Consider the following 24,942-nt stretch of genomic DNA (forward strand, 5'->3'; position numbering starts at 1 on the left):
CTTAATGTATTCCACAATGTAGAAACAGAAGAGTCATTGCCAAACTCCTTTTATGAAGCTACAATTACCCTAATACCAAAACCACACAAAGACACAACCAAGAAAGAGAATTACAGGCCAATCTCACTCGTGAACATCGACGCAAAAATTCTCAATAAAATCCTGGCAAACCGAATCCAGGAACACATTAGAAAAATTATCCATTATGATCAAGTAGGCTTCATCCCAGAGATGCAGGGCTGGTTCAACATATGCAAATCTATCAATGTAATCCATCATATAAATAAACTGAAAGAAAAAAACCATATGATCATTTCATTGGATGCTGAAAAAGCATTTGACAAAATTCAACACCCATTTATGATAAAGGTGTTGGAGAGACTGGGGATACAAGGATCATACCTAAATATAATAAAAGCAATATACAGCAAGCCGACAGCTAACATCAAATTGAATGGAGAGAAACTCAAAGCCTTTTCACTAAAATCAGGAACACGACAAGGCTGTCCACTCTCTCCATACCTCTTCAATATAGTGCTTGACGTTCTAGCAATAGCAATAAGACAACATAAGGAGATCAAGGGGATTCGAATTGGAAAGGATGAAGTTAAACATTCGTTATTTGCTGACGATATGATAGTGTACATAAGTGACCCCCAAAAACTCTATCAAAGAACTCCTACAGCCTTTAGTAACGTGGCAGGATACAAGATCAACTTCAAAAAATCAGTGCCCCCCCATACACAAAGGATAAAGAAGCAGAGAGGGAAATCAGAGAAACATCACCTTTCACTACAGCCACAAATAGCATTAAATATCTAGGGGTAACTCTAACCAAGGAAGTGAAAGACCTATTTGACAAGAACTTTAAGTCTTTGAAGAAAGAAACTGAGGAGGATACCAGAAAATGGAAAGACCTCCCCTGCTCTTGGATTGGGAGAATCAACATAGTAAAAATGGCAATTCTACCAAAAGCAATCTATAGATTCAATGCAATCCCCATCAAAATCCCATCAAACTTCTTCCCAGATCTTGAGAGAACAATAATCAAGTTTATATGGCAAAACAAAAAACCCAGGATAGCGAAAACAATCTTATACAATAAAGGAACTTCAGGAGGCATTACCATCCCTGACTTCAAACTCTATTACAGAGCTACCGTATTGAAAACAGCTTGGTATTGGCATAAGAACAGAGAAATCGACCTTTGGAATCGAATAGAAGACCCAGATATTAACCCACAAACCTATGAACACCTAATTTTTGACAAGGGAGCTAAAGGTATACAATGGAAGAATGAAAGCATCTTTAACAAATGGTGCTGGCATAACTGGATGTCAACCTGTAGACGGATGAAAGTAGATCCATATCTATCACCATGCACAAAACTCAGGTCCAAATGGATTAAAGACATCAACATTAATCCATCCACTCTGAACCTGATAGAAGAGAAAGTGGGAAGTAATCTACAAGATATAGGCACAGGAGACCACTTCCTAAGTAGGACCCCAGTAGCACAGACAATAAGAGAAACAATGAATAAATGGGATCTACTGAAACTGAGAAGCTTCTGTAAAGCAAAGGACACTGTCAGTAAGACAAAAAGGCTGCCTTCTGACTGGGAGAAGATCTTCACCAACCCCACATCAGACAAAGGTCTGATCTCCAAAATATACAAAGAACTCAAGAAACTAGACACTAAAACTCTAATTAACCCAATTAAAAAAATGGGGTACTGAACTGAACAGAGAATTCACAACAGAAGAACTTCGAATGGCCAGAAGACACTTAAGGTCGTGCTCAACCTCCTTAGCGATCAGGGAAATGCAAATCAAAACCACTTTGAGATACCATCTTTCACCTGTCAGAATAGCTAAAGTCAAAAACACCAACGATAGCCTATGCTGGAGAGGATGTGGAGAGAGGGGAACTCTCATCCATTGTTGGTGGGAATGCAAACTTTTGCAGCCACTGTGGAAATCAGTGTGGCAGTTTCTCAGGAAACTGGGAGTCAACCTCCCTCAGGACCCAGCAATTCCACTCTTGGGAATATACCCTAGAGATTCCCTAACATACTACAAAAGCATTTGTTCAACTATGTTCATAGCAGCACTATTTGTAATAGCCAGAACCTGGAAACAGCCTAGGTACCCCTCAATAGAAGAATGGTTAAAAAAGGTGTGGAACATATACACATTAGAGTTTTACTCAGCGGTAAAAAACAATGACATCTTGAATTTTGCATGCAAATGGATGGAAATAGAAAACGCTTTACTGAGTGAGGTAAGCCAAACCCAAAAAGAGGAACACGGTATGTATTCACTCATAAGTGGATTCTAACCATAATTAAAGGTCTTTTAGCCTATTATTCGTGATCCTAGAGAAGCTAAATAAGAAGATGAACCTGATGAAGATTATTTAGCTACCCGCCAGGAGGCAGGACACAGTCAAGAGTCCCAGGTAACCTCGGGTGCATGGGGGGGAGGGGGGGGAGGGTTGTTGGAAGGGGAGAGGGTTAGAGAGAAGGGAGTAGGGGAGGAATGGGGAAAGCTCGGTTGACCGGGATGGGGGTGATGGAGGAAAGATGAATATGGGATCAGGGAAGAATATATTTCAACTAAGGGAGTCATTTTAGGGTTTACAGGAGACTTGATTATATATGGGATCCCAGGTCCAAGGAGAGATCCCCAGATTGTTCTCTGGACAGAGGAGAGGGTGCCTGAACCGGCCTTGGCCCATAACCATATTGATGAATATTTCGCTTATCACCATAGATCCTTCATCTGGCGAAGGATGGCGATACAGACGGAGACCCACATTGGAGCACCGGACTGAGCCCCCCAAGGTCCAAATGACAAGCAGAAGGACGAAGAAAATTAAAAAGGAAATAAGAACTGCGAGGGATGCTATCACCCACTGATACAAGGGGATGGATCTAATGAGAGTTTACCAAGGCCAGTTGGACTGCGACTGAACGAGGAAGTGATCCAACCAGATTATCTGAATGTGGCCGGATTCTCTTTATGTTGCTGGCCCGGAGTCTTTCTGAAAAGCCATTGACAATGACACTGGAACTTGTTTCCTCTGCATATACTGGATTTTTGGGATCCAGTCTGTTTGGATACTCACCTTCCTGGACCTGGAGGGAGGGGGGAGGAACTTGAACTTCCCACAGGGCAGGAAACCCTGACTGCCCTTAGGGATGAAGAGGGAGAAGGAGAGGGAGTGGGGGGAGTGGGAGGGTGTTGGGAAGAGGGGTGTAAATGGAAACTTTTATAATTTAATATAATTACTTTCAAAAAAAGCTGCATAAGCGAATGATCAAGTCAATTAGAAAGGCAGTTTCATTCTAAGAACACCTAACTATTTGATAGAATCATTTAAAGGAACAAGAGTTTTTAAAGATGTATTCAAAGTCATGAAAGACCACAACTGTCTGCCTAGTGTTATATGCAGCAAAACAACCCATGATGCTACGGACTGGCTCAGGGGATCCACTCAGACTGTAAGGGAATCAGGGCGAAGGCACAGGAGAAATCAGGATACGGCGAGGAAAGTGACACACAGACACTCTCAATGTTGAGACATGCTTTTGCGATTTACTTACTTCAGTGCAGGATTATATATTTCTTTTTTACAATCAAAGAACTTGGCAAAGGCATACATCATCAAATCATAAAACAGAAAAGAACAGCATAAAACAGTTTACAATAAGAATCTTTGAAGATGCTTTGACTTGGGCGCAAGGACTTCTGCTCTCTCACACTTTACAAAACAAACTCTCGCCTCTTGCCTTCAAAGAGATCACTGCCCTTGATCTAGACCATCTTTATCAGCTTGCAGGTGGCTGGTTGGTTTGAGCTAAGTGACCTTGTGTGCCTGGGTGAGAAAGAAAAACGCTACTATCTCCCTGGGAATGCTTTCTGCTAGGAAAATTCTAATACATAGTCTTGAATCTCTCTGAAGTTTACTTTATATCACTAACTTCAACTCTCCTCCCTTCTCAATTCTCAGGTTCAGATATTGCCAGCTTAGGCTAGGTCTTTTTTCTTCCCATAAGAAAGGTTTCATAGGCCTTCTATTTACAACTGAACATATTTCTCAGGCAAATGCCTAAAGCTTCTAAGGTTTTTCCTAGTAAAATTAACTCATTTTGTTCCACATCATCAAGGAATTGTCCTAATGATGATTCTGGCAATTCCCAGAACTGGCTACTTTTTTAAGGCTTTAATTAATAGTGGAGCAGAATTCAAAAATGTCCTTAGCAGTTTTGTTTGTATCCGCAACTGCCTGGAATAATCTGATCTGTTAGCAATATGCAAGAATCACAAAGAACACACAGACAAGGGGAAAAGACAGACATATGGCTCCAAGGACAGCCAGGTCGAGTCAGTATGGCGACTCAGGTAGCATTACACCACAACTGATTGCCAAGGGACCGCCTGGAACATGCAGCTCCGAAAAGCACGAATCCCACTCCTTCCGGCAATATTTGCCCATCCAGTCAGCATTTCTGCTACACTGGCAAGACAGCCGTGGATGTAGCACCATGATAAAAATGATTAAGGATTTTTTGACCGTTTACAGAGATTATAAAGGGAATAGGTTAGTTTTAAAGAAGAATAAACTTACCTATGTCATCACAGGAAACAAATAAAAACTGCCAGGCTATAAAAAAAATGAAAGATAGCTGAGGAAATAGTTTACTGCATTTTTCTTGTAGGAGCAAATACAGGCTCAGAGTTTTTCATGACATCATCTGATGTATTGATTTCTTTAAGTTCATTCCTATAATCTGAGATCCAAAGTTTCCTGAATAAGTAAAAAAGATAGAGAATGTTTAAAATAATGAACAATTTTCCACTTTTAAACGATAATTAGACCCTCAGAAATATGATTACATCAGATGGTTATTCTACAATAAATATACATATCTGTGCATATTTTCACACTAATTAATAAGAAAGGAGCAATTAGACATATATATTGTACTGCAGGATGATGACTTTATCCATTTGCGAGTTAAATTGAAAATGGACAACTTTTAGACCATAAGGCTTTTGTGACCAAGAAAAGCAGATCTGTAAATAAGCACATGATGTTATTTGCTCACTGGCTCTGATAAGAAGTGGCTACAGGGATAATCCTGTAAACATAGAAATTGTTCCTTTTTGATGTCACATTTTTTTCATATAGAAAGAGTTATTCAGTTAATAATGGCTTGGGATTAAAGAATTTAATGAATGGAATAAAATCACTGTGGATTCATCTCACAGAGATTCAGGGTTCAATCAACTCCACTCCTTCCCAATTACAGAACGGTGATTTACTGGTTTTTCAAGAATTATAATTTCAACTATGAAAGTTACTGCAGTTCTAAGTTCTCTTTTTCAGAGCCTCTGTTATTCTTGAGTAGAATCTCACTATCAGAGCAATACTGTGCTCTGCAAGGTAAAGCTGAGTAAGGAACCTGGTTTAGTCTCATTCTTTGGGTTGATTTACACTTACTTGCCTTGTCTAAGTATATGGTAATGTGTAACAATTACTAATCATCTCATTTTGGAATATTTCTTTTACATTATGGGTTTTCATGTCCCTTGGCATTTAACTACTTTCTTTCTTTGCAATATCCAAACCTTTATACTCTGGGGATTATTCAGGGAAAGAAATCTATCCAGGAGAGATTTCTCCATTTGAATTTGCTCCAAGTATTTTACCAAATTAATTTTGTAGTGATCTTAAAGTCTTTTATGTTGGAAATAGAGATGATGCAATACATTGTCTGCCCATGAAAAAATGTCTACATGCATAAATAAATGTACCAGGAGATCTCTGAAAAGTCAATTATGCTCAAACTGGAGAAGGTGTACTGGTGTTTAGTTATGAGATGTCAGATTTTCTATAAATGTCTATCACTGCTTAAAGATGTTTGTAGAAAGTACCAAATTTATTGGGTGATAAGTTTAAGATACAGATTAAAGTCTTTAAGTAGAATAAAATTTGAAAGAATTATTACTGAATAAAAGACTGAAGAAGTCTCTCTTAATTTGTAAGAAAACTTCTGCTTTGCAGAAGAGGTTAATCTGGTTTTCCACTGTTAGATAAGATTTTTAATAGTTAAACTTATGTGAGTTTTTTTGTGTTCATGAAAGTAAAGTCAATTCACCAAAATAAACCAAAAGGAGAAAAATTGAAGTAACTATTATTACTTCATTTTTTTCTTTCTGGTTATTTTTTTCATTTGTAACATCAAAATAGGGTTGGACAATTAATTTTAACTTATTTGGTCAATTTTATACATAATTGTCCTAATACAATCACTTTGCTTTTTCTTTGATATTTTCTAGCAACTAAAATATTCACTTACCCTTATACAAGTATTGTTATTATATTTAGGTGTCTTTATATCTGTAATCACAAGATCACTCATGTACTTATATTCAACAGTCCATACTTACTTAAATAGGTCATGGATTTTTCCATCAGGCGCAAATGCAATATCTGCTTTTTTGAAATCATGAACTGGGGGTTAAAGATAGTTGTTATTTTTATGTTTTGAAGCATATGGATTTTTCTGAAGTTTGCATTGTCTTATGAGAGGCATACAGATAGGTAAATAAGATGACAAATACAGAAGTTAATTGGGACATACATAGGATATTTATTTTTAGTTTCATAACTTCATTAGTGTTTATTTTCTATACTGGCATATGAAAGGTCTTTTTTATTACCTCATTTACTAAAGATCTTTAGATGCAAATAGTAAGCATATCTACAAATATGTATTTATTTTTAAAATAAGTATGAGTCCAAATATTTAATATACATACAAATATTTTATAACAAATATACCTTAATAAAAGATGCAACCTTACCTTATGTAGGTTTTGAACAATGTTATAAACAGTTAAATGCAGACATATTCATGTAGAAAACAAGGTAATCCTGAACTTTGGTTATCTAATTTGTCAAACTTATTTACCATACATTCTTTTCTGACTATATGTGTATTTATTTTATTTTATTTATTTTTTTTTGAAAACAGCTTGGTACTGGCATAAGAACAGAGAAGTCGACCTATGAAATCGAATAGAAGACCCAGATATTAACCCACAAACCTATGAACACTTGATTTTTGATAAGGGAGCTAAAGGTATGCATTGGAAGAAGGAAAGCATCTTTAACAAATGGTGCTGGCATAACTGGATGTCAACCTGTAGAAGAATGAAAGTAGATCCATATCTATCACCATGCACAAAAATCAAGTCCAAATGGATTAAAGACCTCAACATTAATCTGACCACTTTGAACCAGATAGAAGAGAAAGTGGGAAGTAGTCTACAAGACATAGGCACAGGAGACCACTACCTAGTTAGAACCCCAGTAGCACAGACAATAAGAGAATCAACGAATAAATGGGACATCCTGAAACTGAGAAGCTTCTGTAAAGCAAAGGACACCGTCAGTAAGACAAAAAGGCTACCTTCGGACTGGGAGAAGATCTTCACCAATCCCTCATCAGACAAAGGCCTGATCTCTAAAATATATAAAGAACTCAAGAAACTAGACACTAAAACTCTAATTAATCCAATTAAAAAATGGGGTGCTGATCTGAACAGAGAATTCTCAACAGAAGAACTTCGAATGGCCAAAAGACACTTAAGGTCATGCTCAACATCCTTAGCGATCAGGGAAATGCAAATCAAGACAAATATGAGATACCATTTTACACCGGTCAGATTAGCTAAAGTCGAAAGGTTTTATATGTTATATAAAAAATAGTAACTAAATTTTTATAGGTATTATAGAATATATTTTATGAATATTTAACAGAAGTACAAAATTTTTGATATCTAAAATTACATATATTTCTATTGGAGGATAAGGGAAAATATAATTTTTCTTGAGGATTAACATTAATTATTGCATGTGAATCTTAAAATGATGGCACACAATGTGTTGGTTTATAAACTCATCAAAACTCATGGTCATATTGCCCCTTATAAACTATCATGTTGGTTCATATACTATCATGTTGAAGTTCTATCATGTTCTTAAACACAGTATTAAATTATTCTTAGAAAAGTTTTAATGTCCAATATTAAGAATGCAATTATATTATTCTATCAGTTTGTAATACTAACATCTTAAATTTTCATACTAAAGTTTAAGTATTCTGTTTTGATTGTATTTTTGATATTATTAAACAAGACTTTGGAGATTTGACCCATTGAAATTCAGTATTGGTAATCAATGAATGTGAAGGAGTAAAACCTGACAAGAAGTATACTATGCAAGGGTGAGTACTGGACACAGTACTTCTCTCTTATGTCACTTAGCAGCTGAGATGTCTTCTGTTTGTAGCTTCTACAACTCCAGATCATAATGAGAATTTTACACACAGAAGGAATATCAAATCCGGCTTCTCAAGTAAACTTCAAATGCCCCTTCACCATAAAAATCATTCAAACAGCATCATCTTGTTTTCTTGTTTCTAGACAAAATCCATCATCTCAAAGGTAAATAAATAATCTTTGTACCTATCAGTAGTAAAGTGCATATTTCCTAAGGCATACAAGTTAATATAAAAGTATAATGTTATTTATACTTTAGATGAAGACAAGAGTTCTGTTTAAATTAACTGTCATAATTCATTATTCTTTGTCACAGTGAAATACTCAAAAAAAATTCTAATAGCTATCACCTTCATGTTTACCAGGTTGCTTTTTACTGCTTATGTATAATGACAGCAATAACAAAGTAACCAGAGAAATGACTTGCTAAGCGTGCCCTCTAGAAGAAATGAGGAAGTAGGGCATTGACAAGGTTCTTATGTGGTAAAAGTTCATCTTCACAGCAAGGGAAAGAACCTCGGATCAATAAATAAATCCATATGACTTTACAAGCCACATTATATACCACTGTCCAAGGATTGACTTTTTCTTTTAAGACACTGCTTTCATGGATGTGAACACTGCATTTCTAACTGAGCACTTTCTACCCAGAAAAATAATACTTAAAACCAATAATGAGTGTTCTCTCCCCAAGCCCTCAGTTTATGTTTCCTCCTGTTTTACTACCTATGTCATTTAAGAGCAAGAAAAATGCGAATTTCAGATGAAGTATTTGATGATACCATGGGATAGAAGATTTCTGAGTTATTTGAATTTAATAAAATTGAGGATCTTTGTTGTTTCCTGGGGATTATAGGAATTAGTTGAAGTAATTGCTATAGACAGAAATGTTTTAAATACGTTTGTAATTACTTGATGCAGTTTCACATTAAATCTCTCAAAGTTATGTGAGATTTCCATGCAGACTGAAAGCCTTTGAGAAGTGCAGGTCATTTGCCTAATGTCACAGTATCATGGCATTGAGCTTTATGTTCCTAGAAACCTAGAACATAGTTTGAATATGTTATTTACAGCAATTTGTTCTCCTAAGCCTCACTCATGATCCTGTTGGGAGAAAAGCATTATTTGTCATGTTTTTATTCATCTACATTGTGACAATGGTGGGCAACCTGCTCATTGTGGTGACAGTCATTACCAGCCCCTCTTTGGGCTCCCCAATGTACTTCTTCCTTTTCTCTCTGTTATTCTTAGATGGTCTTTTCTCTACTGCCATTTCACCCAAGTTAATTATTGACTTATTTTGTGATCAAAAGACTATCTCATTCACAGCTTGCATGAGCCAGCTCTTTATAGAACATTTATTTGGTGGTGTCGATATTGTCATCCTGGTGGCAATGGCCTATGATCACTATGTGGCCATCTGTAAGCCACTGCATTATTTGACCATCATGAATCGAAGGGTTTGCATCACTTTGTTGATATTTGCCTGGACTGGAGGTTTTACACACTCTCTGATTCAAATTGTCTTTGTATACAACCTTCTTTTCTGTGGGCCCAATGTTATTGATCATTTTATTTGTGACATGTCCCCATTACTGGTACTTGCATGCACAGACACTTCATTGGCCTCACTGTCATTTCTAATGGTGGAGCCATGTGTATTGTAATCTTCCTCCTTCTCCTCAGTTCCTATGGAATCATCCTAAGATCTCTTAAGACTCACAGTCATGAGGCGAGGCGCAAAGCCCTATCCACTTGCAGTTCTCACATGTTGGTGGTTATTCTCTTTTTTGTTCCATGTATTTTTATGTATGCCAGACCAGTTTATAACTTTTCTACTGACAAATGCATTACTGTTTTTTATACAATTATCATTCCCATGTTGAACCCTTTAATATACACCTTGAGAAATTCAGAGATGAAAAGTTCTATGATAAAGCTCTGGTGAAAATTGCTACCTACAGATTAAACTGGAAAGTCTCCTTGGTGGAATTACTTTTGTTATTTGAAAAAAATCAGTTATAAATAATTATAACAAAGGATGATACCATCTACTGATTGTATTTATCTAGGATACTTTTCTTCATGTAAAACCTTTGAAAAAACAAAGTTTTCCTTTGTGATTGAAACCAGTATGACATCATTTTAGTATTATAAAAAAAGGTCCTGTGGATTTATCTCATGTAAAAGCAAAACTATATTACCTGAGAATATAATTGTTCTCTTTTGAAATTTAAATCAGAGTCATTACACAGCCTTTTATTTTTATATATTGAAATATTATATAACAATATTTTATATTTGTGATCACTCATTTTCTCCAGACCTTTCTATTGTTATGATTAATAGACAATTTTCTGAGACTAAAAGAAAGGACGGGGTTAGCAATCATTCATTAATCCGTCTGAATGACACATTTGTATAGCTATAACATGCACAGTGCTTTGCGATGACTCCCTTCCTCATCTCAGTGTCTCCACTCTTCTAGTTAGGTTTTTGGATTGAAGATTAGATTGGGCCTATTTATGATGCTTTTAATGAAGTTTATTATATGATATGCAGCTGGTTATGAAATTAGGTACTAGTTCTTGAAGGCTACGTTAAAAGTTAAGTTATAAGTAATTTTTACAATCGTCTTGACTATTTAACAAGTTCTATCCTATCCTTTTTTTCTTTTGATTTTTCAAAACAGGGTTTTTCTGCAGCTTTGGAGCCAATCTTGGAACTAGCTCTTATAGACCAGACTGACCTTGAACTCACAGAAATCCGCCTGCCTCTGCCTCCCCCCACCCTCAGTGCTGGGATTAAAGTGTAAGCTACCACTGCCTGACTATCCTAGTTTTTTTTAAAGAATTGTTTTTCAAATTGCTTTAATTGCTTTCTAATTTCTAATGAAGAAATGATTGACAAAATAATATAGAAGCAATGTGTTCTCAAATATATATTGAAGTTCAATATTTTACTTACTTTTTATCTATTTTATTTTTCAAAAACAATATTTTTTATTTTACACATCAACCCCAGTTACCCCACCCTCCCCTTCTATTGCTCACCCCACCTCCCCACACTCCATTCCCCATCCAGTCCTCAGAGAGGGTGAGGTCTTCAATGGGGAGTCAACAAAGTCTATCATATCACTTGAAGTAGTATCAAGTCCCTGCCCCCAGTATCTAGCCTAAACCAGGTTCCCCTCCCCCATAGGGAATGGGCTCAAGAGAGCCAGTTCATGTAATAGGGATTAATACTGGTTCCATAGCCAATGGTCCCACAAAGTGCCCAAACCACACAATAGTCACCCACATTCAGAGGGTTAGTTCAGTATTATACAGGTTCCCCAGGTGTCAGTACAGAGTCATTGAGCTCCAATTAGCTAGAGTCAGCTGTTTTAATATTTTACTTATAAACTTAAAAATAGTTTATTTTTATACATTCATTTTTCCATATAAGCAAACGTTCCTGAATTTTTCTCAATACACAATTATTATAAAACAATGGAGCAGTGGAGATTGCTTTCAACTTCCCACATTCCTACTCTTTGAACTTGATATTCTCTCTGTCTTTCTTACTCAAAAAGAAAGAAAAATGTAAACAAATGAAACAAGAAAATCTACTAAGACAAAAACATCAAGCCAAACAAAAATTAAAACATTAAAATATGGAGCCCTTTGTTATTGGTCAACTAATCTTGGGGGTGAGGTCTGATGTTTAATGTGGTTATATATTCAACAATACTCTTTTAGATATAACATTTTCCTTTTCAGGCAGGAAGTATCAGTTACAAATATCTCCATGTTTAGGGATGGAATTTTGTGTTCACTTCCTATTTATGTGTTGAAATTTTTCCTAATTTGAGTTTGTGAAGGCCTTGGATGTTCTGTCCCAGGCTCTTGTGTTCATATATGTCTCCTGCCTGCTGTGTCTAGAAGCTATACTTTTCTTGGAATATTTCATCACATCTGGCTCTTACAATCTTCATCACTCCTTTTCCAAGTAGATCTTTGAGCCTTGAGGACAAGGGTTTGATGAAGACATACCATTTAGAATTGAGTACTCCAAATGTCTTACTCTCTCACACAAGTCAGTTATAGGTATGAATGTTCTATTTCTCATCTACTACAAGAAGTTTCTCTGATGAGGGCTGAGCAATACATTGATCTATAATTATAGTAATATGTCATTCAAATCTTATTATTTCTATGTCCCTTTAACAGAAGTGGTATGTCCATCGCAATTCCTAGTCTTTTTGTACATTTACCATAAAAGGGTGTTGGATTTTGTCAAAGATATTTCTGGATCTAATGAAATGATCATGTGGGGTTTTTTTGGCAGTCTGTTTATTGGTACATTAAGTTTATTGATTTACCTGTGTTGAACCCATCATGCATCATTATCCATAATGATAAATTTGACTTAATCCCAAAGTTTTTGGGATTATAATATAATTAGAAAATATTTCACTTCACTTTGCTCCCTCAAACTGTCTCATACACACTTCTTTGCTCTCTTTAAAACTCATGGACTCTTTATGTGATTAATTGTTATTGCATACATATATGTATAAATATATATGAATATAAACATATACTGTATTTGTAAACTTTGTCTGTATTAGGTTACTTACATTTGTATGTTCAGGGATGACTACTGCCTTTGGCAACTAGTTGGTATGCTTCTCATAAAGGAGACTATTTCTCCCACTCTCAGCACTTCATATTTGACTGTAATTGTTAGTATAGGGTTGAAGTGTACTTGACTTTTATCTATCAAGTTTTATATGTCTATGGCCTAATTTTGTAGGTCATGTTTGAGCAGTCATGTTGGTGAGATTTTGACATTACTAGGAGACACAATCTCACAGTAAACTCTCTGATCTTCTGATTCTTAGAATCTTTCCACAATCTTTTTTTTATACTGTTCTTGAGCCTTAAGTTCAGGAATGTTTTGAAGATGTATCCTTTGAGACTTGTCTCTACAACTCTGTATTTCGAATGAGTGTGGTTTTCTGTAATTGTCTCTATCTACTGAGCAGTGAAAAGTATACTCATCTGTGGGTTTAAGAACAAATATTTATAAGGTTTTTTTAGGGATTATACTCATATGGTAAATTTTTGCTTACAGTTTCTCCAACAATAACAAATAGTTAGCTAGGTTTATAGTACCAATACAGCTTTTCCCTTGTTGATGAGGTCTTATGTCCAATTAGAGAGCTGTTGGATACTTCCAAGACAAATGTGCTGCTGCTGCACCTTTAGGGTTACCCTGCTATGCTGGTGGTTCATGTGGTTTATAGGCATGGTAGAACTGCAGTTTTCTCCTTACTTAGGAAGCTTGTATGACATCTTTAGATACTGTCAGTGTTAGACCCCAGTGAGGAGCCATTGAAGTCTCACTGAAGTCATTCAAGCTCAGGAGTCTCTCAGCTTTGTTTTTCTACAGCAATGGAGACCTACTTCTTCATATGGGAATAATTAAGAGTCATAAAACTATGTTATACATTTTGGAACTCTCTTAGACAGCCCTATCAATGGACTCAAAAGAAAGCTTCTAATGTCTGGTATTGGAGTCACTGTTAGACAGTCTTTGACTCTTGGAGGGGACCATCAGCCCAGATGAGAAAATATTAAAACTGTCTAATTATGTTTATATACTGGATTATATATATTATAGTTTTTAGATCAGTACTTAATAGTATGATCTCTTTTGTCTTTTTCAGTCATCCACATTGTTATTTTACCTACTTTTGTTCTCTACATTTACATTTCTAGGATTCCTCTCCTTTCCTCATCCCCTCATCAGATTATCTGCTATTTCCTTTAACCCCTTATAGCCTTCTTTTACATTTAACTCCCCCTCCTTTCTAATGAGCCACCCCATTTGCCTATCTTCCTGATCAAATTATTTTTATCTGCTATTCCTCTCTCTCTATTGCTTCCCAACATCCCTGTCCTGGTAATGATCTGTTTTTGTTTTCATGGTTTCTCTAGTTTTTATAGTATATGTACTCATTTCTGAAAAAAATGAGGTTAGAGCCTATATTGAGAAAGAACAGTTCGTGTGGTGGTGGCACACAGGAGGATTTCTGTGAGTTCAAGGCCAGCCTGGTTTACAAGAGCTAGTTCCAAGACAAGCTCCAAAGCTACAGAGAAACCCTGTCTTGAAAAACCGAAAAGAAAAAAAAGGGAGAAAGTACATGCAACTTTTGTCTTTCTGGATCTGGGTTACATCCTTCAATAAGATCTTTTCTATTCCTATTTCTATTTCTAACATGAAGAGGGGCCTGTTTGTTTGGGGTTTTTCTGTCCTCCCACCAGGTCCCCACAATGGTTTAGTCCCAGAGAAAATTACCCACACAGAGGACTCCGTAAGTTATAATGCTGTTTGGCCCGTTAGGTCAGGCTTCTTACTGGCTAACTCTCACATCTTGATTAACCCATTTTTTTGATCTATGTTAGCCATGTGGCTCAGTACCTTTTTCAGTGGGGCAGCTCACATCCTGCTGTTTCGGTGATCTGGGTAGAAATGGGAGGAATCAACTTCCTCCTCCCCAGAAGTCTCCTGCTCTCCTTGCATCATTTCCACTTCCTGTCTGGTTTTCCCACCTACACCTCCTGCCTGGCCAATCAGCATTTATTTAAAACATGATTGACAGAACACAGACAATTCTCCCACACCATCTATCTACCTGAAACATTCATGATTTCATTTTCCTTTACAGTTGAGTAGGATTCCATAGTGAGTGTGCATCACATTTTCTTTATCCACTCTATCTGTGTAAGTTGTTTCCATTTCTTAGCTAGTGTGAATAAAGAAGCAATGAACATGGCTGAGAAAATGCCTAACTTGATATTGTGACTATTTTGGAGGGTGTTGTTTCCCACATCACCTTCAAATAAACAAATTTTGACTTCTTTCTTTTCAATTTTATATCCATTTACCTCCTTCAGTTGTCTTATTGTTTCAGATAGAATATCAAATACTATATATAATAGGTATAGAGAGAATTGGCATCCTTGTTTTGCTCCCGATTTTAGAGGATCTGCTTTGTATTTCTTTTCATTTAATTTGATGATGGCTATTGACTTGTAGATTGCTTTTATTTTGCTTAGGAATGACTCTTGTACACCTGATATTTACAAGTCTTTTATCAAAAGAGTGTTAGATTTTGTCAAAGGCTTTTGTAATATCTAATGAGATGATCATGTAGTTTTTATTTTTTTCAATATGATTATATGGTAGATTACATTGAAAGGGTTTTATATGGCAAACCAGATCAGTTTCTCTGGAATGAATCTTACTTGATTATATTGGGTGGTCTTTTTGATGTGTTCTTGAATTTGGTTTGTGAGTATTTTATTGAGTACTTCTGAGTCCATGTTCATGAAAGATTGGTCTGTAATTCTCTTTCTTGGTTGAGTCTTTGTGAGGTTTTGGTATCAGGATAGCTGTAGCCTCATAAAAAGAATTTGGCAATGTCCCTTCTGTTTCTACTATGTGGAACACTTTGAGGAGTATAGATATTAGCTCTTCTTGGAAGTTCTGGTGGAATTCTGCACTGAAAGCATTCAGCACTGGGTTATTTTTTGTTTTGTTTTTGTTGGAGGATTTAATGACAGCTTCTATTTCCTTGCATCTATTTAAATTGCTTACCTGATCTTAATTTAATTTTGATATATAGTATCTATCTATAAAAATTTTCCATTTCTTTTACATTTTCCAATTTTGTGGAGCACAGGTTTTTGTAGTAAGACCTAATGGTTCTCTGAATTTCCTCAGTGTCTATTGTTATGTCCCCCCTTTCATTTCTGATTTTGTTAATTTGAATGTTCTCTCTCTGCCTTTTGACTAGTTTGGATAAAGGTTTGTCAATCTTGTTAATTTTCTCAAAGGACCAGCTTTTTTATTTCATTGATTCTTTATATTTTCTTTGTTTCTATTTTGTTGATTTCAGCCCTCAGTTTGACTATTACCTGTCTTCTACTCCTCCAGCATTAGTCAGCTTCCTTTTGTTCTAGAGCTTTCAGGTGTGCTGTTAAGTCACTAATGAGAGCTTTTTCTGTTTTCTTTATGTGGGAACTTAGTGCTATGAACATTCCTCCTAGCACTGCTTTCATAGTGTCTCTTAAGTTTGGATATGTGCCTTCATTTTCATTGAATTCAAGGAAGAATTTAAGTTCTTTGTTTATTTCTTCCTTGACCTAGGGGTGGTTCAGTAGTTGACTGTTCAAGTTCCATGAGTTTGTAGGCTTGTAGGCTTTCTGAAAGTAGTAGTTGTTAAATTCTAACTTTAATCCCTGGTGATTTGATAAGACACAGGTGGGTACTCCAATTTTTTGTATCTGTGGAGGTTTTTTTTTTTTTTACTGAGTATGTGATCAGTTTTAGAGAAGGTTCCATGAGGTGCTGAGAAGAAGGTATATTCTTTTGTGTTTGGGTGGAATGTTCTAGAGATGTCTGTTAATTCCATTGGATTCGTTACATCTGTTAATTCTCTTATTTCTTAAGTATCTGTCTGGTTGACCTGTCCATTGGCAAGAGAGGAGTGTTGAATTCTCCTACTATTAGTGTGTGGGGTTTGATGTGATTTAAGTTTTAGTAATGTTTCTTTTACATATGTGGGTGCTCTTGTTTTAGGGGCATAGATGTTCAAGATTGAGACTTCATCTTGACGAATTGTTCCTGTTATGAGTATAAAGTGTCCTTCTCCATCTCTTCTGATTGATTTTAGTTTGAAATCAATTTTTGAGATATTAGGATATCTACACCTGCTTGTTCCTTAGGTCTGTTTGATTGGAAAACCTTTTCCCAAATGTTTACTATGAGGTAGTGTCTGTCTTTGAGATTGAGGTGTGTTTCTTGGAAACAGCAGAAGGCTGGATCCTGTTTACATTTCCATTCTCTTAGCCTGTGTCTTTTTATAGGTGAATTGAGTCCATTGATATTGTGATATTAATGACCAGTTGTTATTTTTTGGTAGTAGTGTTTGTGTATTTCCCTTCTTAGGGTTATGCATGTGGGGGATTATCTGATGTCTATGTTTTTGTGGGTGTAGTTAGCTTCCTTGGGTTGGGGTTTTCCTTCTAGTACTTTCTGTAAGGCTGGGTTTGTGGATATTTATTGTTTAAATATGTTTTTGTCATGGAATATCTTGTTTTTTCCATCAATGGTGAATTAAAGCTTTGCTGAGTATAGTAGTCTGGGCTTGCATCCATGGTCTCTTAGTGTCTGCAGTACATCTATCCAGGACCTTTTGGCTTTCATGGTTTCATTGAGAAGTCGTGTATAATTCTGATACATCTGCCTTTATATGTTATATGAACTTTTTCCTTTGCAGCTCTTAATATTCTTTATTTATTCTGTAAGTTTTCTGTTTTGATTATTATATGGCAAGGGCATTTTTTTTGATCCAGTCTATTTGGTGTTCTGTAAGCTTCTTGTACTTTCATAGGTATGACTTTCTTTAGGTTGAGAATATTTTCTTCTATAGTTTTGTTAAATATATTTTCTGTGCCTTTGAGCTGGAGTTTTTCTACTTCTTCTACCCCTATTATTCATAGGTTTGGTCTTTTTATGGTGTCCCAGATTTCCTAAATGTTTTGTGTTAAGAATTTGTTGGATTTAATGTTTTCCTTGACCAATGAGTTTATGTCCTCTATAGTATCTTCAGCACCGGAGATTCTTTTTTCTATCTCTTGTACTCTGTTGGTTATACTTGTCTCTGTAGTTTCTGTTCATTTACCCAGATTTTCCATATCCAGAATCCCCTCAGTTTGTGTTTTCTTTATCACCTCTATTTCAGTCTTCAAGTCTTGAACTGTTTCTTTCATGTGTTTGATTATTTTTTTCTTGGTTTTCTTTGAGGGATTTATTAATTTCTTCCAATTTTTTTGTCTTCTCTTTCATTTCTTTTTTTGTTGTTTTCTTTTTTTTAAGTAATTTTATTAAATTATATAAGTTTACATTTTCACCTCTCTTCCCAACACCCTCCCACTCCCCCCACTCCCTCTCCTCCTCCCTCTTCGTCCCTTAGGGCAGTCAGGGTTTCCTGCCCTGTGGGAAGTTTAAGTTCCTCCCCCCTCCCTCCAGGTCCAGGAAGGTGAGTATCCAAACAGACTGGATCCCAAAAATCCAGTGTATGCAGAGGAAACAAGTCCCAGTGTCATAGTCAATGGCTTTTCAGAAAGACTTCGGGCCAGCCACATTCAGAGAATTCGGCCAAATTCCGAGAATCTGGTTAGATCACGTCCTCGTTCAGTCCCAGTCCAACTGGCTTTGGTAAACTCTCATTAGATCCGTCCCCTTGTATCAGTGGGTGATAGCATCCCTCGCAGTCCTTATTTCCTTTTTAATTTTCTTCGTCCTTCTGCTTGTCATTTGGACCTTGGGGGGCTCAGTCCGGTGCTCCAATGTGGGTCTCCGTCTGTATCGCCATCCTTCGCCAGATGAAGGATCTATGGTGATAAGCAAAATATTCATCAGTATGGTTATGGGCCAAGGCCGGTTCAGGCACCCTCTCCTCTGTCCAGAGAACAATCTGGGGATCTCTCCTTGGACCTGGGATCCCATATATAATCAAGTCTCCTGTAAACCCTAAAATGACTCCCTTAGTTGAAATATATTCTTCCCTGATCCCATATTCATCCTTCCTCCCTCCCCCCCATCCCGGTCAACCGAGCTTTCCCCATTCCTCCCCTACTCCCTTCTCTCTAACCCTCTCCCCTTCCAACAACCCTCCCACTCCCCCCTCCATGCACCCGAGGTTACCTGGGACTCTTGTCTATTTCCTACCTCCTGGCGTATAGGGAGTATTTTACTTCCTCTTTAAAGGTCTCCACTACTTTTACAAAGTTACATTTAAAGTCGTTTTCTTCTACTTCTTCTGTGTTAGGATGATGAAGAACTCCTGTTGTGTGACCACTGAGTTTTGGTGTTAACATGTTGCTTTTTAGGTTATTTGGGAATTCTTGCATTGGCACCTACCCATCTCTTTATTCAAACGAGGCAGTGTCTTTGCATCTTTGTCCAATTTTTGCTGTGGCTGTCTGAGTATTTGGGAGTTTTCTTGGTCTGCTCTGTACTGTCAGTGTCTGACTCAGAAAGCCTCTGAGGTCTCTATACACCTGTTCTCTTGGTTTGCTCTTTTGGTGGTCTCTCTTAATCCCCTCAGTGTTGCAGCACACTTTTGGTTCCCTCAGTATTATAAAGCTCTCAGCTCTTAGGTGGGGCATGATTAATAGCTTGGGGAGGTCCAGTAGATGGATTTGGATTTTCGGGGAGGCTAGCCCCAGAAAACTCCCTGCAGGCTGGCTAGAAAAGCCGAGGTAGTTGGGGAAGGGCCCCTGGGTTTTGTCCCACTGGGGAGGTACTAGAGAGTGGGGCATCTGGCTGTGTGGCTGTTCATTCACCTCTTAAGCTCCCTCAGCCCTGGAGCAAGCTGTATTTCAGAGTTTCACTGAGATTGTAGCCCTGGGCTTTGTTGTTGTTGTTCAGTAAATTTAATGACTGCTTCTATTTTCTTATTTAAAATGCTTATCTGATCATGTTTTAACTTTGATAACTGGTGCCCATCAAGAAAATTGTCTGTTTCGTGTAAGATTTTTCAATTTTGTAGAGTATAAGTTTTTGAAGTAAGATCTAATTATTCTTTGACAATGTTTTGACAGTGTTTGACACTTTGACAAACACTTTGACAATGTTTGCTTTTATATTCCCCTTCTCATTTTTTATTTTGTTAACTTAGAAATTCTCACTCTGCCTTTTAGTTAGTTAGGATAAGAGTTTGTCTATCTTGTTGGTATTTTGTATTGTTCTCTTTTTCAATTTTGTATTGTTCTCTTTCTTTTTTAAAATACTTTAGTGATTTCAGCCCTCAGTTTGATTATTTCCTGCCTTTTACAATTCTTGGGTATGTGTTCTTCATTTTGTTGTAGAGCTTTCATATGTGCTATTAATTTGGTAGTATGAGATTTCTCTAAATTCTTTCTGCAGGAACTTAGTGCTATGAATTTTCCTCTCAACACTGCTTATATTGTATTCCATAAGTTTGGATTTTGTGCACTCATTTTCATTGAATATGGGGAAGTCTTTAATTTCTTCCTTTACCAGTGGTAATTTAGTAGAGAGTTGTTCAATTTCCATGGGTTTGTAGGCTTTCTGTAGTTTTTGTTTTTGTTGAAATTCAGCTTTAATCTGTGGTGGTCTCATAAGACACAGGATGTTATTTAAATATTCTTGTTTCTGTTGAGATTTGCTTTGTGAACAATTATATGGTCAATATTGTAGAAGGTTCCATGTGCTGCTGAGAAGAAGGTATATTCTTTTGAATTTGGGTGAAATGTTCTGTAGATAAATGTTAAGTCCATCTGATTCATGATATCTGTTTGATCCATTATTTCTCAGGCTAGTTTTTGTCTATATGAGTTGTCCATTTGAGAGAATGGGGTATTGAAGTTTCCCACTATTAATGTGTGAGGTTCAATGTGTGATTTAAGCTTTAGTAAAATTTCTTTTACAACCTTGCCTTTGGGGTAATGGTATTCAGCATTAAGATTTCAGTTTGGTGGATTTTTCCTTTGATAAGTATGAAGTGTCCTTCTACATCTCTTTTGATTAATTTTCTTTGGAAGAATATTTGTCTATTAAGACAGCTACAACAGCTTGCTTCTTGGCTCGATTTGATTTCCCCAACACTTAACACTCAGGTGATGTCTATCTTTGATATTAAGGTGGGTTTCTTTTATGTAGTGGAAGGATGGATACTGTTTTTAAAACCATTATGCTATCCTGTTTTTTTTTAAATTGGGAGAATTGAGTCCATTGATATGGAAATATATCAATGGTTAATTATTATTATTTTCTGTTATTATGTTGTTGGTAGTAGTTGTGATTGTGTGTGGGGGGTGTTTCTCTTCTTAGGATTTTACTGGTAGGAGATTATTATTTTTCTTTGTTTCCATGAATGCAGTTAACTCCTCAGATTAGAGTTTTCCTCCTAGTACCTTCTTAAGGGACTGGTTTGTGACAGATATTGCTTAAATTTGGTTTTGACATGAAGTATCTTGTTTTTTGCTTCTATGGTGATTGAAAATATTGCTCCATACAGTAGTCTGGCTTGGATTATATAATTTTCTAGGGTCTACAGAACATCTTCCCAGTTTCTTCTGGCTTTTAGAGTCTCCATTGAGAAGATGGATGTAATTCTAGTAGGTCTGCCTTTATATGTTAGTTGCTCCTTTTCCCTTGCACCTGTTAGTATTTTTGGTTGCTGTTTTTGTTTTGAATATTTAGTGTCTTGATTATTATGTGGCAAGGGGTCTTCTTTTCTGGTTCCATCTATTTGGTACTCTTTAAATTTAATATGTTTTTATAGTCATCTCCTTCATTAGGTCAGGAAAACTTGTTTTCAATGACTATTGAAATATTTTTTGGGCCATAGTGCTGGGAATCTTCTTCTTCCATTCCTATTATTCTTAGATGTGGTGTTTTAATGTTGTCTGAGATTTTTCTGGGCATTTTTTCAGCAGTTTTTCTTTTAACATTTTATTTCATTAATGTATCTATTTCTTCCTTGGCAACTTCAGTGTCTAAGATTCTCTCCTCAGTCTTTTGTACTCTGTTGGTGGTGCATTGGTCTGTTGTTCCTGTTCGTATATATAGATTTTTTCATTCCAGAACCCCCTCAGTTTGTGTTTTTGTTATTGTTTCTGTTTCCATTTACAGAGCTATTTTCTTTACATGTTTTCTTTTTTCTTAGTTTTCTTTAAGGGATTTATTCCTTTTGTCCTATAGTCTGTGTGTATTTTCCTGGATTTCCTTAAGGAATTTTCTAATTTCCTTCTTAACGGACTCAACCATCTTCATAATGTTGCTTTTAAGGTCTTCTCCACATGTTTTTGTTACATTGGAATATCCATGACTTACTATAGTAGGATACCTTGGCTAGTATTTCTTCTGTTTTTATGCTTACCTCTAAGCATCTGGATTTGGGGTAATTAAAGGTTGTGGTAAATTAACTTTGTCTAGATACTGATTTCTGAGTTTATCTTTGTTGGAGGGATATTTTATTCCTTGGTTTCTATTTACTTTCTGGTCTTCTGGTCTCTGTGGCCTGGGTTTCTCCCAATATATGTGGTCTCTAGTAGAGTGGGAGTCTCTGCCCAGTTGGAGGCTGGGGACAGGCAATTAGAAGGTCCAAGGATTGGCGATAGGGCAGGAGAATGCCAAGATATTATGATAGTGGGAGAGTTTGACAAGCAGGCGGCATGACTCAACTTCTAGTTTGCTTGGTGTCTAGTAGAGTAGGGAGTCTCCACCCCAGTTGGAGGCTGGAGCAAGGCTACTAGGAAGGTATGGGACTGAGGGGATATTGTGGGGAGATGCTGAAATAGTGAGATAGTAAGGGAGTTTGGTGGGCAGGCCTGAACTTCTCCCAGTCTTTGTAGTCTCTAGTAGTGCAGAGAGTCTCAGCCCGAGTTAGTGCCTGGGGTATGACAACTAGGAGGATGAGAGACTGGGATTAGGATGGACAGAGGTTGAGAGAGTGGGGGAATTTGGTGGGAGAGCAGTCTATCCAGATTTACCCAGTCTGCTTCAACTTTGTTAGAACTCAAAGTTTCTGCCTTTGTTGGAAGCTGGTACATGGCAAGTAGGAAGGCAAGGGACTGTGGGTAGGGTGGGTGGATACAGAGACAGTAAGAGATTGGGAAAGTTTGGGAGGCAAGCAGCCTACCTAGTCCTCTTCCCATCTGCAAGGTTTCTATAGAGTCCACACTGAGTTTTCAATGTATATAATTTTCTAGTAAATACCTGTTGATTAGTCGTAAGATATACATCTTGGAGTTTGTTAAATTCATCTATATTCTGAAATAGTTAATTTTTAGTGGTGTCTATGAGGCTTTTGTGACAAAGAAGATCCATTTACAACTAATGTACCCAGTGGACTGAATGTCAACAATTACAGAGACAACATTGGAAGCTCTAGACACTGTAGTAATTGATTTCTTGTGGACAGGAAAAGTTATTCCACTAACAATGGATTAGAATAAGGAATCAAATGAATCACTATAGCTCTGCAGAGATAATGACATAAATTAAATGCCTTAACTCTGTTCAAATGTACAGAACTATGCTTAGTTGGTTTTTCAACAATTTTGATGTCAACTGCAACAGATTCTGAAGTTTTAAATCTCAAAGATTCTTGGATAGGTTCTTTCACTGTTAGAATAAGACAGTGTTCTACTGGGGTGTGGGTAGGCAATGGGATAGGGATGACTCCATCTTTACACTGGTTCACATGATCTGCCTTATCTAAGTATTTTGTAACAATAACTGTTAGTAGTAATAGTGTTATTTTGGGATTGTTCTTTTCATAGTAAAGTCCATGTCACTTGAAGATTAACTACATTTGTTGTGCTAATCAAGTATTTTCTCTCTAGAGATTATCAAGAAAAGAAACCTTTCCAAGAGAGATTTCTTTAAATTTGATACAATATTTTAACAAATAATTTATGATGACCTTAGAGTCCATTATATATTCTTATACATTCATGGATAATCTCAGTTGCTTGGATATGAATCTGTGGATATATATGGGGGTATAATTTAAGAAAGGTGAGGAACACATTGTAAAGATTCAATTGGACTTGGAAAAAGACTGAAGGCAGCTTCCTCTCCTTAGGAGAAAATGGCAACATTGTTGTATCTATGGGGTAAATCACAGACAGCCTACTGTAGCACAGAACCATAGTGCAGAGTCACATGGAAGTTATTGTAAATGCTTAATGTGAAATCCTTTTTGTTATTCCCATACTTTATTACAAAAAGAAAAATTCACAGAACTGATGTTAGCATTTTTTTAATCTTTTGCTTACTAGTATCTTTAAAATGGGGTTGGAAACTTTTATTTGCACAAATTAGGCCAATTTCATACATCATCATGTAAATCATAGCATCTTTATTTTTCTACAAAATTATTTCAGAGAAGGAAAGAATGTGAAATTAGCCTTGTACAACAAGTGTTGATATTATATTTAAAGTTACTTATATGTTTTTATAAGAATATTAACAACTTTATCTACTGCATTTATTCTCAGTAAAAGAGACAATTACTTTCTCCTCCAAAAAGAAATTCAGTATGTGAGTTCTTGAGCCATTGAAAAAGGCACAGTAGGTAAGTATTTGTAATACATGAAATACAACTAATACATTGATTATGAGACAGTCCCTGCAGAGATATCTGAAATGGAAAAACCAGAAATAAATCAGAGCAAATATAGTATGTCTGCTTTTATGTTATGACCTGATTGTTAACCACATTAGAAAATAGCACTTATTTGTTACATGGATAGCAAAATAAGTTATATCTACCTATCTATCTATTTTTTTATCTATTTATTTTTACATTGATTCAAGTGTATTACATTTTTTATAGAATGTTATCGAACAAAAATACATTATGTTTTTAGAGTACATTAGAGTATAACGAAACAAATTGTATTTATTTACATTCTAAAGCCTTCCTATGAGATTTTATGTTTGAATTTTAAAATGATAACTTAAAGCTGTTAGACATATACAGAGGAAAATCCATGAT

The 24,942-nt window shown here is 36.2% G+C and overlaps 1 pseudogene; it reads left to right on the forward strand.

Moving 5' to 3' along the window:
• The first annotated feature begins 9,104 nt into the window (after positions 1-9,104).
• Positions 9,105-10,302, forward strand: LOC146893704 (olfactory receptor 4A5-like; annotated as a pseudogene).
• The last annotated feature ends 14,640 nt before the right edge of the window (positions 10,303-24,942 follow it).

This window comes from Myodes glareolus, chromosome 7, assembly GCF_982192425.1.
Source record: "Myodes glareolus chromosome 7, mMyoGla1.1, whole genome shotgun sequence".
NCBI lineage: Eukaryota > Metazoa > Chordata > Mammalia > Rodentia > Cricetidae > Myodes > Myodes glareolus.